The sequence below is a fragment of the Sminthopsis crassicaudata genome, chromosome X (assembly GCF_048593235.1).
Source record: "Sminthopsis crassicaudata isolate SCR6 chromosome X, ASM4859323v1, whole genome shotgun sequence".
Taxonomy (NCBI): Eukaryota; Metazoa; Chordata; class Mammalia; order Dasyuromorphia; family Dasyuridae; genus Sminthopsis; species Sminthopsis crassicaudata.
In genome coordinates this window covers 22,027,721-22,040,677 of record NC_133623.1, presented here as the reverse complement: position 1 = coordinate 22,040,677, position 12,957 = coordinate 22,027,721, and the positions used below count along the sequence as shown (strand labels likewise).

General features: G+C 37.1%; 1 protein-coding gene across 2 annotated transcripts in view; it reads left to right on the top strand.

Moving 5' to 3' along the window:
- Positions 1–12,957, top strand: part of LOC141548478 (connector enhancer of kinase suppressor of ras 2-like) — a 555,144-nt gene that overhangs the window by 424,449 nt on the left and 117,738 nt on the right. The window lies entirely within an intron of this gene.

Genomic DNA, 12,957 nt, shown 5'->3' with positions numbered 1-12,957 from the left:
AAAAAAAAACAGATGATTTTCAGGCATACTAATGTCTTGCCAAATGTCTCTCATCTCATAGTTATAAAGTACAACTTTACATTTGTCTTTGAAATTTAACCTAATTTGATTCAGCCCACTGTTCTATGCTGTCAAGATCTAGCCAGTCAAAGAACAGCATAAGAAACTGGACTCTTGAGTGTGATAGTACTAAAGTGGAAAGAGAAGAGGACTACAGGCACATTTTGCATGCTCACTTTTACCTAGGGCTAGCCTGCATAGTGATGAAAACATCAGAGGGATAAGTGTCCTTTTCCTCTTGGATTCTTCTAAGGTAAGATCAAGGAAGTTACCAAAAAACTCAGGATACAGGAACGAGTAGTAGAGGCAGCAGCTGGAAGATGACCTGAGGGCTTTGGAAGGGATACACTTGAGCCTGAATCATGAATTCCTCACAAATTGGTTTTACATGCAAATGCATGCATCAGGCCCTTCCCAGTGGCTGCAAGATGCTCTCAGATTAAGGCCACAATAGTATTCCTATACTTTTGTGCATATTCCTCTCTACCTTCTCCCATCAAGAACTAAATATTTAACAACCTTCTGTGCAGCCAGGAGACATGAAAAATATTGAGCTTAAAATGTTCCTAGAATGTCATCATTCAGCCTGGTCAACCAAGCTACAGGCAGCACACACAAGTAGGTGGCGTTGGTAAATGAAGAGTATTCCAAGTGTGCTTTATCAAGATACATTCTGCAAAAAGGCTCAATTAGGAATATGGCTCCCATGATATATTGCTAGAATTTTAATCACACGAGATAACATATCATCCCTCGGAATGGATGCAGTGTCCTCACCTAAGTAAAAAGCCTAAAATTGCCCACTTTCATCTGAAGGGGCCACAGCAAAGCCAAGAGTATAATGTAATCAATTGCTCTTATTAGTGTTTGAATATGGGAAAAGATTCAGGAAGTTGGCATAACTCTCTCTGATGGGGAAATACCTGTTTTTTAATGAAAATCCCCTGCCCTGGAGTCATATTTCATAATGGCAGAAGCTATTACAGCTGGGTGGCTTGGCATTGGGCTCCTGATGTCAGGGTGTAGGAGTTGTTAAGGTAAAAATTAGAGGCTAAAATTTGATACACCATTCAAACAAATCTCTTACAAATGGCCCGTTTCCTGTGAAGTTTATCCTAGAGTCAGGGGAAAGTGATTTGAAACAAATTCTACCTCCATTGTTCCTTAGTGTCATTTATCAGTTTTGGACTTTACTATGCTCAATTTTGCCGGCCTTTGAAGTTGAACTATCTTGTTAAGCAAAAGCATTATAATGGCAGGTTCCTTGAAGAATAGACCAAGAGAGCTTTATAAAACCATGTATATTGTTCTCAGAGACTACTGAATTATAGTCTATATCAAATTATACATTTGTGAGCAATCATGCTGAAAGGACCAGCTGAAAGGATATGGGGGAGAGACAAATAGAGGGTCAAAGCAGTACTCTTGAGAACATGGGAATGTTCAAGAGAAACCATCAGCCATTTGCTTGTGACAGATGAAAACAAAAAACAAACAAAAAAAAGTTACGTTCCAGTAGCCATGATGAAATGGGGTTGCCCATTAAGTCCCATAATGGTGAACTTCTAGGATCTTTGTATATAGGTATGGCAAACTGTCGGGCTTACATTCTGATTTGCCAAACGCTGACTTAAAACAGAATGTTTTTGGTTTTTGTTTTTTTTTTAAAGAAATGCAATTTAATTACTTTCAAGCATGGAAGGTATTATCAGGTAGGTCTTCTGGGACCTATTCTACTCAATAAATGAGAATGACTTGCAATAATCACCTCAATTTTCAGGTGTGGTTTAATGGGAAGAATTCTTTACCAGGAATCAGCACACTGGGTTCTAGAGGCAGTCTGCCGCAGACTCATTGTGGGAACTTGAGCAAGCAATTTCATCACTCACAAAACTGCCTCAGTTTTTTGATCTGTAAAACCAAGGGCAGGCCCAACTAATCTCTAAGATCCCTCCCACCTCTAAGACATCATGTCTCAATTGTATATAAAGGAGTCCCTTCATACCTAAAAATTTTCTTTTTAAGCAGGTTAGATTATTTTCTTCTGATTTTCTTGGCACTCATTCTTTGTTCAGCATAGACATTTTTTTCATACATCACATAAGTAAACCTTGGGCCAGCCCGCATGTGAAATATTTCAAATTCCAAATTATTTAAGTCTGGACTCATGAAATCCCATAATAAAATTTCGTGGTATCACAGATTGCTGAAAATCTTTTAGTAATACAAAGATGTTCATTTTAGTGCTATTTGTTGTAATAAGATTTAATGTGCATGCTATTTCTAGAAGAAATTCAACCTGATTTTATCTTTTTATGTCTTTTGTCATTCCAACTGACCCTCCTTTATGGCACAATAAACGATTCATCATGTTACATGAAAAAGGTTCTTAGTGGCCCTTAAACTTTCAACTAAATTGAAATTGCTACTGATTTTCATGTTGCGTATGATTAAAACCATTATTTAAAATCAAAAATACATTGGACTAGGGACACAGCCTGGATATAGCCATAATGAAAGCTACATTTCTTCTAGTTTGATTTTTGAAAGACTGAAACTTTTCAAACAACTATGCTAAATTGTTCAGGATTTTCCAAAGATGTCAGTGTTAGCCATGGCATTTTCTTCTAATATGTTCCAGATTAGAAATAATGTGGAATGATGAATGTGGAGCTAAACTAAGAGCTGGGATGAGGTAGATTCAAGTCCTGTCCCCAAGACTGTACTGGCCGTGTGTGTGTGTGTGTGTGTGTGTGTGTGTGTAGGTGTGTGTGAGTTGTCTGGGCAAGTCACTTAGCCTCATCAATGCTGTAATCTCCACCCCTTATAGAATTTGGTGCTAGAAAGTGGAAGGAAATCCAAAAATAGTGTGGAATTCAGCCTAAATTGGAGGAGAGCACATAGAAATATATTTATAAATAGACATTAATGCCATCAGCACAATGTCCACTGACAAATTGGAAACCTGGACCGTGCCCTGTGATCTCCTCCAGCCTAGGAGGCAAATATTATTGGCAAGCATACTGTTTTATGCTACAACTGATATTTCTTATCAGAGAATCTTTGAACAGGGGTGTTTTTGTTGGTACATCTTCCAAACTTTTTCCATTTCCCAGTTCTTCTGCCTGAAACTTTATTCCAGCCTTGGAATTCACATATCTGAAATACTTTCTGTCCCTCCAGCCTCTTCCTTCATTTGAGGAGGGCACCCAGATGAGCTAGGTCTCAGCCTTCTTCAGGCTGTACTCAGGCCTTCTTTACCATGCCCCAAGCTAGATACTTTCCCTCATTCCACTTTTCTGGGGTTTTTTAATATGTTATTTTCCCCAATTAGAATGTAAGTATCTTGAAGGAAACAACTATCTTTCTACTTGTTTTTGTATTCCTAGCACTCAGCAAATGCTTCTTGCTTGATTGACTAACAGGGAGTCAGAGATCATTCTTTCAAAAATAGTTAATGAAAGGTCTCCTTCCAGACCGCCATCTAAACTCAATCTCCCAGTATAGACTCTCTCCTTGCCCGACTGCCCTTCTCTTTTACCCTAGCAGAGATTGGGCTAGTGAGAACTCAGAGGCCTGCGGGGAAATACTTCAACCAATGAACTTGCTCCTCTTAAAGGTGCAAACTCTTTTAAACATGTAAACTCCCCCCCCCCCAGAAGTCCAAAGGTGCAAACTCCTTTCAAAGGCCTGAACCAAAGTGAGTTAGCACCTTGTAATCCTAACAGAAAGGTCCTAAGCAATTTTTTTATGGCTCCTACTTTCTTTCAGGTAATACTTAGGTAATTTATTTAATCTATTATATAATATGTAATATAATAGATTATATAATTTATTTAAATAAAGTGATGTTAGCATCCAAGTGGGGAGGTTTCACCATCCATGAAATCGTTCATAATGATTGTGAGAAATAATTTTTTCTATTTTTTTATCCATTTTTAATCCTCCCATTTACATCCTTGAATGTCCTTGAAATGTCTTTTCTTCGTTTGGTATTTTGACAAGCTTTCTTTAAACTGATTTTACCTCTCATTACTTCTGTCTCCTTCTATGAGATGATACTGCTCATAACCATCTACCATTCTACATAAGGCTTTACAGATGAGTTTCTAGTCTAATCTGGTATTGCCTTTGGCAGCTCTCCCCCTTTATTTGGCAAAGAAGTCAGATATTTGTTGACTAAAATGCTTTCTGTGGTTTTTTGGTGATCTTGTTGTGGCAATGAATTTGAATTGATTTAATTTATGGATGGAATTGTTATATTCAGGGTCAAGGACATTCCTTTTGTCCATTTCCAAGTTTTGATTGTCAGGTACTTGTTTGAGTAGTTCAGGGTTAATTTTTTTCAATTATAGTACTATATCCCTTTCCCATAATTCTTTTTTAAAGTAATTCTGATCTTAGCTCTGTCAAGTCAATTATCTAACTATAAACTGACAACTGACACTGTGATAACTCCCATGACAACAAAAAGTCTTTCCTGAATGTTAAAATATCATCTATTTTTACACTTTAACATATTATTTGATGCTCAGCATGTCTAGTCCCTACTTTTTCAAAGAAAGAATTTGTGATATAGTGGTATGAGGATTTAAAAAATATCTACAAGTCTTTAGCTTCTTTTATTTTGTTCTTCTTGATTTATGTTTTGTCATATGTTTCTCCTTAGTCTCAACTTTTCTGACCTTTGCCTTGAAGTCCCCAAATATCAGAATATAGGTTCATTTAATTTAAAAGGCCTTATCAACTCTAAATAGAATTTCTCTACTGCTTCATCCTTACCAGATGATGTTGGTATTTACACTGTAATTATTTTCATGATAGTCTTTTTGTAAATAATGATTATTAACATTGTAATTTATGATAACTATCCTGTGAAATAATGCTTCTTGTTATTCTTGAGCATAAGTTAAGACCCACTCTACTAACTTCTCTTTTTGCCCTTCCAAGGAATACCTTTGAGTCATCCATCAATTTAACTGTAACTTCCTTTTTCTTCAGATTTTTATTTAGCAAGAATGTCAAGATTGATAAACCAGCTTCTTTAATCTATATGTCTATATGTTCTGTCATTGGTCACTGGACAAGTTTTTCATGTAAAGATATCAGTAGTCAAATCAAAGTTTATTGATGTGTGGAAACTGTGATTCTGTCCCCTTTCCCATCATTCTGCCATCACTCCAGAAGACCACATAGGGACCAAGGACTATTGTTTCATGGATTTCTGTCATTTAAAAATGCCATCTCTTTGTAGCCATCTTGCTGGTGATATGACTCTCTGTAGGTAACACAGTTGGTCTTCAGGAAAAGAGCCTTTCTACGTTGCCTAGCTTTCAAGAAACCAGGATTACCCACACATCATAAAGAAGCATCAAAGTAGGACTTTGTTTCCAGATAACTGAGTCCATTTATGGTTGCACCAGTGGTATATTAGTATGCCTGTCTTTCCATAGCCCCATAGACTTTGATTATTTCTCACCACTCCCCTCCGAGCAATATGATGAAAGATGGAAAGAGCCAAAAGTAAAACTGCCATAGGAAGGTAAACAAATGAATACACACTATAGGCAGAGTTGAGGATTAGCCCAGCTGTTTGGAAAACAATTTTGTATCATATGAGAAAACTCAGACCCAATGATTCCTTTGGTGTATTTATATCCCCAAGGAAGTCTAAAATAGAACATTCCATATACACCAAAGCATTCACAGCAGTACTTTTTGTGGTAGCAAAAAAACAAACAAACAAACAAACAAACAAAACCTGGAAAGAAGTCTTTTGTCCATCAATTGAATAATGGCTGAACAAATTGAGATATATGAATATAATGTCCTTATACCTGAAGAAAGAATACATATAAGGATTCCCAAGAAACATGGGAAGATTCAAATGGACTATTGAAGAGATATATAAGCAAAACCAAGAGAATATTAAATACAGTGACCAAAATGGCATGAACAGAAACCATATTAAATGGTGGTCAAACTCTGATTGATCATAATGTCCATTTTCAGCCTGTGAGGCAAATTATGAAATATACATATTCAGATTTGTTTACTATATTTCTAGGTTTTGCTTATGTTTTAAACAGGGGAGGATTCCTGGTGTAGAGATACCAGGAGAAAAACTTCCAAAAAACCCAAGAAGGTTTTGACTTAAAACTAAAATAAAGCAATATAAGTAGAATGCAAGTTCTTTGAGTGCAAGAGATTTTTTAAAATTTTGTCTTTGTATCCTCAAAACCTCTTACCTTGTATGTAATAGGCATTTAATAAAATCTAGTTGAATGAAACTTGGGACAAAAAAGGACTGCCTCGGGAATGTTCAAATTCAGACTGATCTGAAAGCCCCAAGGGAATAAAAAGTACCAAAAAAGGTAAGTTTAGTCACATTGGAAAAAAAGAGGATACAAAAGAGCTAGGAACCTTGTCCAGAAGAGATGAGGTGATAATACCAGTGGGGAGAAGGCAAAGCCACTCAATTCTTGCTTCTGTTTTCTCTTTGGACTGGAAAAGTGAAAAAAGAATTGGTTGATAGAGATCCACTGCCCATGGAAAAGAAGTTCGCCCCTAACTGCCTTTGATGAGTGTAATGTTCATATAATCTAGCCCAGATGAACTATTCTATAGGGTAATATATGACTGCTATCAGCCACTGTCCCTGGCCTTTGAAAGAAATTAAAAGCAGAAGGATTTTCCACAAATGAAGAGGGGCATCTGCTGGGAAATAAATATGGTCTACAATGTAAAAACCAGTATTCCTGAACTAGTTTTATGGCAAACTTTTGGAATGCTTATGACAATTAGGGAACGTCTTAAAAAGGAACTGGTGCTAATGAAGAGCCAGCATGGCTTCAGGAAGAACAGTCTATACCAGTCTAACATGATTTGCTTTCTTGACAAAGTTTCTAAAATGATAGATTGGGGAAGATTGTAGATATGATTTGCATTGATTCTAGCAGAACAATTGATAAGCTATATTTATGAGGAAAAAAATAGATGTGGATCAAAAGACAGTACGATTGGATCTGCTTGAATGACTGGACTCTGGATAGCCATGAATGGTTTCTTATCAACATGGAAGGCTTCCTCCAGAGGAACACCCCAAGGATCTCTTCTGGCCCTGTATTATTTTAAATTTTGGTCAGTTAACAGAATAAAAACATTGATGGCATACCTATCATATTTGCCAGTGACATAAAGCTGGAAAGGATAGGTAACAGCACTGGACAGCAGAATCAGGATTCAAAAAGATCTTGACAGGCCGAAACGCTGAGCCAAGTCAAAAAAGGTAGAATTCAATAGAAAGAAATCTCTTCATAGTCACAACAGGGTAGGTGAGAAACAGATACTGATAGCAGAGGCAAGTTAGAAAAAAGACATTCAATGGGCTACATTCAAACACTGGTCTATACAGCCTCATTAGACATTTCAGTTATGGTTTTTGTCCTTGACATCTATTTTTTTTAAAAATTCTTTATAAAAACAGTAGGAGTAAGTGAATTAAAAGTATACTTTTCTTTATATCTGTGATACAATAAACTGATTTTATGGGAAACATGGGCCAAGGTTGTTCTCTACAAGCAATAGTAATCTTGAGTATCCCTTTCTCCTATATATAAATAATTGGCATAGTTGCCTTTTGTCTCTCTGCCTTTACAGGACTTGTATAAGAAAAAAAAAACCTTATTTTAATGTGTCTTGCTATAAATATCACCTCTTATTTAGTCATAGAGGATGCTGTCGTGTGAGGGGCCCTTAAAATATACAAAAGTGATCAAAGAAAAGAAAACAATGTGGAAGATTTCAGAACTCTCATCAGTGCAGTAACAAATCATGACATTAGAAAGCTGATGGTGAAAAATGCCATCTGCCTCTTGGGTAGTAGACAATAAGTGCCGAATGAAACATTCATTTTCAGGCATAATCTGTATGTTGAATTGTTTTACTTGACCGTATTTGTTAGAAGGCAAGGTTCTATTGAATTCAGTAGGAACTGATGATTTTAGAAGAAAAGAACATCAATATAAAACACTAAAAATAATAAAAGAAAATGGAGGTGAAAAGTGAGCCTGTTTTATGAACCTTAATGGCATTTTAAAAGTCAGTAATCTTGCCAATTCAGTGAACTTGAGAAAAATTGTACCATATTTATTCTCACTCCCTCCCACAAAAAAAAAAAAAAATAACCCAAAAAGTTTGTTCTAACTGACATTGATAATATCCTTGTGGATAAGAGTTATGAGCCTTTGTATTGCTTCTTGGCTTACATGGCAAAAATGTATCTGGAGACCAGCCTTATGGAATCCTCATACCCTCTAAAAGTGTTCTATCTGGAAAAAAAAAAAAGCTAAGTACACGCTGACTAGACTCAATCCAATTAAATAAGCATTTATTCAGTTTCTACTGTGTGCAAGGCACTGTGCTAGGCTCTGGGTTAACCAAAAAAAAATTGCAAAAATACTCCTTTACTTGAAATAGCATATCAGAAAACAGTGATGAAAAGAGCTGAGAACTATGAAGATCCCTCCTAAGGTGCTATGAAGTATAAGGTATTGATGAGAGAAAAAATGGCTACTCTTGTTGGGTGGGGATGTGTATAAGAGGTGAGCCACTCCCTAGGAAAATAAGAGCACAGTAGAAAGCAGAGAAAGCAGAACCCAAGTGGGGATAAGAGGAGGGAAAAGAATAAGGGACAGCAATGGCAACAATAGAGCTGGAAAGCACTGACAGGACAAAGATGACAGCCAGAAAAAAGAGACAAGCTATCACAGCTCAGTGTTAGTTTCCTTAGAGAGCAAGGGTTGTTGTTGTTGTTGTTGTTGTTGTTGTTGGTGTTGTTGTTCCAGTCATGTCTGGCTCTCCCTGATTCCATTTGGAGTTTTCTTGGCAAAGATACTGGAAAGGTTTTTTCCATTTCCTCCTCCAGTTCATTTTATAGATGAAGATACTGGGTGAAGTGACCTGTCCAGGGTCACACAGCTAGTATGTCTGAGGTCAGATTTGAACTCAGGAAGATGAGGCTTGCTGATTTCCAGCCCAATACTCTATTTACTGCAGCACCACCCAGCTGCCCCTTAGGGAGCAAGCAATGCCTTATATTTCAGTAGCTCTGGAAAGTAGGGGTACATGACATTTCTACTCTCTGCATCTTGGAGTTGGGAGGAGGAAGGGTTTCCCCCACTTTGAAGTCCCAGTTCTCAAAGGGTAAACTCATAGTTCTCCATAATTTTCTCATACACAAAACTAATCATTCCACAACCATGCCAGTTTGTCAAGGTTTTACCATGTATCACATTTCAACAGGGAAGTCTGTATTATAGATTGACCTCTCATATCATGTCTCGCTGAAGCTCTCATATCAGATGACTTTGTAATCAGCTTGTCTTATGTATAAATGATTCTAGATAGCAAAAATAATCAGACATTTTGACAGAAGATGGCTAGAAAATGCCATGGAGACAAGAAGTTGCTTTTCCTCAGTAGTTTCCTTCAGTTATTAGGCTTCCTTAAAATTCTGTCTGTGGCTGTGTCGAGCCCTGCCATATACTTCTAGACTCATAGAGTGTTAGAGGCAGAAGGAATCTTAGAGCTCATTTAGTTTCATCTTCCAGGTGAGGCAAAGTCACTCACCTTGTCCGGTCACATAGTAATTAATAAGTTAGAGAGCTGGGACCAGAGGCCATGACCCCATCCAGTGTTCTAAATCATCCAGCAGTTGTGAATAGTTCATTTTTTTTTGCTATCTCTGCAATGAGAAAAGCTGAAAAATTAAGGAAAATAACTCAGTTTTGTGCTGTTGCGACAAAGTGATTCATGCAAGAACTCCCATCATTTCTATTGAAACATTACCACACTGTCAACAGGAAAATGTTGTCCATACACTGTGCATCATGAATATAGGTACCCGACAGATGGTTCTGGTTGTGAACCTGATGTCAAATGATGAAACAAAGGTGTTGAACACACAGTCTACAGACTCCATGAGACCCATAACACTTCTAAGTAAGGCTGGAATCAGATTAAAATGTAACTGGGAAGTATTTAATGAAATAAATACAAAACAATGGAGATAATGCTAATTTGTGACTTTTTAGGTCAATATGGGGCCCTTAGAGATCTGTATCTATTTGAGTTTGACAACAAACTAGAATGTTCTAGAATGTCTCCAAATGTGCAAAGAAGCTCATTATTCTGATGCAGTAAGTGGCTCCTCCATTACTTTACTCATTCCGTATGAGTAACTAATAATGGTTAGCTTTTCAAATCAATCCATTAAAAAAAAATGAGGCATACAAAATTTTAGATATCATTTGCTTGAATGACTAATATGACCTTTGAAATACACATATTGTACAAAAGCACTGATCAAGTTACTCATTTGCCAAGTTGTTATGCCAAATGGAAAGCCTCTGCAGTGGAATATTAAAAAAAAAAAAAAAAGAAAAAAATGGGATTAAAAATAAGGGCTTTCTCCTTTTGCTCTCCTTCTTTCCCTCTCTCTTCTTTCCTTCCTCCAAGCCTACCAAAAACAAGAGGAAAGAACAAAAGCAAAAGCAAAGACAATCTTGTTTCCATATCCCACGCAGCTCTTGTCCCTTGGCAAACTCTGGTGACTCCGACTCCTTACTTCTCCCTATAGGCAATTGGAATAGACCTCACATAGGGGACCAGATTCTCAAGCCACCTCAGATTTCAAGGAAAAATTCTGTAAAAGTAGCAGTTTTTAGACAATAATGGAGGCCCATCCTATTTAAACATTGTATGACTTCAATGTGTTTGAATATACTTGACCTGGTCACATATTAGATGCCCACTGGGCCAAGAGTTCTTAGTAGCCACTGAGTCATCCTAGATGTCTGAGACATACTTCTGAACTTGTCATTCAAATATATGAAATCCAAGTGTATTCACATACAAGGGCCTTGACAGAAAAGAGAGATTGCCTTCAGTGCTTGAATTTCAGCCATCTTGGTCATCAAGCCTTCTTCTCCCTGGATGACCTCTTTCATTCCCACTCCTTCCTATCAAAATCCTCAGCCATCATTTAAAGTGTGTCCCAAATCCCACCTCTTGCAGGAAGACAACTCATTATTCTGATCAAAAGTGACTATTCACTCCTCTGAACTCGGGATCACAGACTTAAACCCAGAAGTGACCTTAGAGGTGCTTATAAATAAGGAAACTGAGACCCAATTCAGTAATTTGTCTAAGATTAATCACACAGGTAGCATTATGGACTGGGGATTCGAAACCAGTTTCTCTGATGCCAAATGTGGCACCATCACTACTATCCCATGCCTCTCCCTACTGCCCAAGACGTTAATTATTTGTGTACAAAATTTATTTCCCCACCCAGATTATAAGGTACTGGAAGGTAGAAACTATTTCCCATCCAACCCTCTATCACCTACACCCCAGTTCATAGCACCCAGCAGAATGGCTTACAGTACATCCTCAGTCAGTAGGTTTGCCATATAAATCCATGTGCTTGGCAGCAATAATGTGGTGGGCCATTGTAATGGAAAATTTCACCTCAACCTAGTGCTGTCCTGGATCCCTCCTGAGCAGCCAATGTTCTATGGCATTGGGGAAAAAGAAAAGTGAAGAGAAAGAGGATGGATTCCAGCTGGGTACACAAAACAAATGATTAGTCAATTATTATGTAGAGATCACCTGGAATAGCACTTATTTCCCCCCTAGGTTTTCTTTCAGCCAGATGTAGAGCATGCAGTGTGGATTGTTCCAATGGTTCATTATTTCTAACACTTAAATATAGTCTGTGGAAAACCTCTTCGACTAAAACTAACATTTCCTATTCACTGTTTGTCAGGTTTTGACTTCGAATCAATGTGTAATGAAAAATGTCTAAAGTAATCCAAAAGCAGCATGAGTTGGTATTCTAATAGTTCTGCCATTGGGAATTTGTTAAATTTATAGGCTTAGGTTCAAGCCAGAAAACTTGTCTCAAAAAATCTTAACTTTTCTAAAGTTTTTGAAAATGTCCATTATCTGAACAGGAAATTCAGTGTTGTGCTAAGTGAGACTTTCTAATATTAAGGCATTTCTTAGTCCTTTTGTTTTGGACTTGAAAAAATGGGCAATTTGTCCAACAAGTCAAATGGTACTAGCACGTAAAAACAAAGAAGACCCCTTAGCTATGAGACACCCCAACTGAGTTCATCTCTCCCAAATGAGAGGCCTGAGATTTGGTATAAATAAAGGAAAAGAGAGAACGCCCACAACACTGAATTCAGTTACATTTTAGAGATCCCAGAATCTGGATGGATGATGCTTTTGCAAACTGTGGCTTCCATTGTTGCATGCATGGATCCCTCGTGGTGTCTAAAAATACATCAGAGAAGTTCTACCACTATCAATATTATTGCTGCTCTGCTTCACATGAGCTTTTGTATTATCAAGTCTCTGAAATTTGATATTCACATCCTAAAATAATTTGTTAAATGAGTATTTTCTACAAGAATTGTCCATCTACATATTTGTTGTAAATTGGTATACCTTGTAATGTCCATAATAGTCATGTCCATGTAAAACTAAAACATTTGGATTGCAAGTAAAATTTTTTCTTCTATCATCTACTTGTTTCTAAATGCTTGAATGTTTAGCATTGTGGGAACAAAATATTGGGTGATGGAGTGAATTTCTTTAATTTTGTCTTAATCTTTTGTTGTCATACAGACACAGACTTTGTCAGAGGAAGTGGTATTAGCAAGTCCCAAGCCAATAAATGTGTTTGAAGAGCTTAAAATTAGGTTACAACAACAAAAACGTATAGCCCTGGATTGTTTAAATTATGTCAAAATTAATGCACACTTGTCAACAACTCATTTACTTATAGTCTGAATCTGAAGATGGGTAATGTCACATAAAGCTAAAAAC